This window comes from Octodon degus, unplaced genomic scaffold (assembly GCF_000260255.1).
Source record: "Octodon degus isolate 3935 unplaced genomic scaffold, OctDeg1.0 scaffold00120, whole genome shotgun sequence".
Taxonomy (NCBI): domain Eukaryota; kingdom Metazoa; phylum Chordata; class Mammalia; order Rodentia; family Octodontidae; genus Octodon; species Octodon degus.
This window is the reverse complement of record NW_004524696.1, coordinates 4,536,335-4,540,468: the sequence shown is the minus strand read 5'-3', so window position 1 is coordinate 4,540,468 and position 4,134 is coordinate 4,536,335. Positions and strand designations below refer to the sequence as shown.

The 4,134-nt window shown below is 40.6% G+C and overlaps 1 pseudogene; it reads left to right on the top strand.

The window, feature by feature from the left end:
* The first annotated feature begins 841 nt into the window (after window positions 1–841).
* LOC101575746 lies at window positions 842–1,778 on the top strand (annotated as a pseudogene).
* The last annotated feature ends 2,356 nt before the right edge of the window (window positions 1,779–4,134 follow it).

Sequence of the window (4,134 nt, the reverse complement as noted above, 5' to 3'; positions counted from 1 at the left end):
AAGAAGTTAAATTAAATCATTATTTACAGATGACATAATAGTCTACATAGAAGACCCTCAAAAACTAAAATAAAACTTGTAGATTAACACAATTCAGTTGCATAGTTGGATATAAGGTCAATACTCAAAAATCAGTAGCATTCCTTTACACAAAAAACACACACACTGAAAGAGAAATTGGGAAAGCAAAACCTCTCACAATAGCATCAAAAAAGAGAATATTTAGAAATCAGTCCAAAAAAGGAATTAAAGAATTAAAAATTACAGTACTTTGAGAAAGGAGATCAAAGAAGACAGCAGAAAATGAAAAGATATCCTTTAGTGCTGGGTAAGAAGAATCAATATGGTAAAAATGAACATGCCCCCCAAATTGTTATATTTAACATACCATCAAAGAGAAAACATTCCTAAAGTTCATTTGGAACTAGAAGAGACCTAGAAGAGCATAAAAAATCTTAGTCAACAAAGATGAGGCAGGGTGCATCACAATTCCTGACTTGAAATTACACTACAAAGTTGCTGTGGTAAAAAATATCATGGTACTGGCAAAGAAAAACAGATTCAAGGGTCAATAGAGCAGGTGAGGCAGAAACAGCTCCAAACACACTCAGCCACCTTCTCTTCAGTAAAGGGACCAAACACCCTTTCTGGCAAAAGATAGCCTGTTTCATAAAGGTTCCTGGACAACCTGGCTTTCCACATGCCAAAGACAAAAATTAGATCCATATTTCTCAACATGCACTAAATTAAAATAAAAATAGATCAGAATTTCTGCATTGCCAAGGCAGGAGTCTGTAAGCATTGTTCTTGATTCCCATCTAACTTAAATGGAAACTCCACAATGTCTGGAGCCCTTGATGTCCCCACAAAGGAAGGAGGAGGATATCCTCAAGTTCCTTGCTGCAGGAAGCCACTTAGGTGGCATCAGCCTGGATTTCCAGATGAAACAGAATATCCACAAAAGGAAAAGTGATGGAATCTGCATCGAGCATCTGAAGCGGACCTGGGAGGAGCTTCTACCGGCAGCTCCAGCCATAGTCGCCATTGAAACCCCTGCTGAAGCGCGATATCCTCCAGGAACACCGGCCAGCTGGCTACGCTGAAGTTTGCGCTGCTACTGGAGCTACTCCTACCACTGGCCGCTTCACTCCTGGGCACTTCACTAACCAGATCCAGGCAGCCTTTTGAGAACCACGTTGTCTGGTGGCTACTGACCCCAGGGCTGACCACCAGCCCCTCATAGAGGTGTCTTACTTCAATATCCCGGGAGTACACTGTTCTGTTTAACACAGATTCTCCAAGGCACTATGCGGACATTGCCAGCCCTTGCAACAGTAAGGGAGCTCACTCTGTGGGTCTCATGTGGCTCACATGCACGGAAAGTGGTGCACATGCACGGACGGCACCATCTCTCATGAACATCCATGAAAAGTCATGCCTGATCTCTACTCCCACTCTATTCGATCCTGAATAGATTGAAAAGGAAGAGCAAGCTGTGGCTGAAAAGGCTGTGACTAAGGAGGAATTTCAGGGTGAATAGACTGCACCGGCTCCTGAGTTCACTGCTGCTCAGCCTAAGGCCGCAGACTGGTCTGAAGGCATGCAGATACTTTCTGCACCCACTCAGCAGTTCCCTACCAAAGAAACTGAAGAATGCTCAGCCAGCCACTGAAGACTGGTCTGCAACCCCCACTGTGCAGGCCATGAAACCACCACAGAGTAGTTTCAAGGTGTTCTGCCCACACTTAAGCAAACAAAATGAGATCAATGTAAAATAAAACAATTTCTTAAAAAAATAGATGAAAGTCCTAAATATCAAAACAGAAATACTAAATCTGCTGGAAGAGAGAATAGAGAGAACCCTTGAAGTCATAGATGTAGGCAAAGATTTCATGTACAAAACCCCGACTGCACAGGAAATATGACAGAGAAACAAATGAGAACTCATTCTATTAAAAGTCTTTTGCACAACAAAGGAAATTACTAATAGCATGAAAAGATAACCCACAGAGTGAGAAAAAATTTTAGCCACTTGTTTCTTAAACAAAAGACTAATGTCTACACCATATAAAGATTTTTAAAAATATATAGCACTTCCCCTAATTTAAAGATGGGCATCTGAAATCAATATACTTTTCTTAGGAAGAGATACAAATAATGCGCAAATATATAAAAAAAATTTTCCAGCATCACTGGTCACTCATGAGATGCACATTAAAGTAATGCTGAGATTCTATTTCACTCCAGAAATAATTGCAGTTATCAAGAAATTGACCAGTAACAAATGGTGGCGGGGCTGTGGCGAAAAGAGGAACTTTTCTCCACTGTTGGTGGGAATGTAGACTGGTGCAAACACTGTGCAATTCAGGATGGAGATGCCTCAAAAATTAGAATTAGAGGTCCTATTGGACATTGATATTCCCTTCTGGGATATCTTCCTGAAAGAATTAAAAACATTACATCACAGTGATATATGTGCACCCAAGTTTATAATATCATAGTTTGTGCTAAATTTTGGAAATAACACAAATGCCCAGCAACTGAGGACTAGATAAATGAGGTATGTTTTTATACAGTGGAGAATAGCCATAAAGAAGGATAAACTTGAGCCATTTCTGGTAAATGATGCACCTTGAGACCATACTCTCAAGTGAAATAAATGGACACATGGGTGTAAATATCATATTGTTTCTTTAGTGTGAGAAATCAAAAGGGTAAATAAGGACCAATGTGTATAATAGGTATTATGAAATAGGAAGAAATTGTTCAAAAGAAAGGAGAACTAGGGAGGAAGGAGGAGAAAAAGGAAGTAAAAGAAAACATCAATAAAAGAAGGATAATAAAATAGAAACCAAGCTTTGGTTGGTTTCTATTATCCTAAGGAGCAGAAGAGGGGTTGAAGGAAAGCTGAGAGGATTGAGGAAAAAAGAACCAGGATGTATCATTAAAGTACAAATTCCCTAAAATAAACATGATCATTATTTATTTATCTGCATTATACCCAAAAAGTTAATAAAATGTAAAAGCAAAAGTGCCAGTTGACTATGGACTGAATCTCAAAAGCCATGAGGCAAAATAACCCTTTTCTCTTTTAAGCTGTTTGTATCAGATGGGACAAAGCTGACTAACACGGGGAGCCTGCCTGCCTCTCTGCCTCCAACTCCAGCAGGAGCCCTCCAACCAGCCAGTGTCTCTCAAAGTGGGTCCTCAGACCCAGCTCAAGTTCTCTCCCAGCACACAGATACCTGCAGTAGGGATATGGATGGGGCCAGAGTGGACCGCACCACATCTCTGCAGCGCCCCCTCCGTCCTCCTGCAGTCAACTGCACCCTTACTCCTAGGCACATTTGTACCCAGGTTGGTGGCTGAGGCCCTTCAGTGCTTCCTTTAGGTTGCAGTCTGGGTGCACTGTGATGAGGGGTTGGCAAGTGCCTCTCACATGAACCCAAACACAGCCTTTATGGAAAATGAAGTTACAGATCTGTCACTCAATTACATTGCAATAAATTAAAACATTTTTTCTGGTGTTCTTAAATTCCCAGTGTGCTCTTTGACTCTCAGCGAATTCACTGTGCTTTGTCCTGCTCCATATTACAAATGAGCCAAGAACTCTCAGCCCTGCTTTTGGTAATGCATCCACAAGTCAAGTTGTGTGCTGATTTGGGGGTGAGCAACTTAGACCTCTTTCAGATTTGCTTTTTACTTTGGGGAAATCAGGTGGATCTTTAGTGGGCCTCCCACTTGTTTTTAATAAATGGCCCATTGCCTCCATAGTCAAGGAGCTGCCAAGGCAGTATTGTGGGGTGAGCAGTGTCTGTCAAAAAAAAAAATACTCAAGTTGTACCCCTTATGCATCTGATTGTGACCTTATTTGCAAACAGGGTCTCTATAGGTGTCACCAAGTAAAAATGTGGTCACACTACATTAGAATGGCACTAATACAGTCTTTTTTTCCAGTGGAATATGTTATTTTTAAAGAGCCAAAGAGAACAATAAAAACGATACAGAATTTCAAAACAAGATGGTAGCAAGTTAACAATGGTTATTATATTACATATTGGTGTCTTCAAAGAAATCACTCAAATTACCAAATACGGGCATGCAAAATTGGTCAAACAATATATGCATGAACTG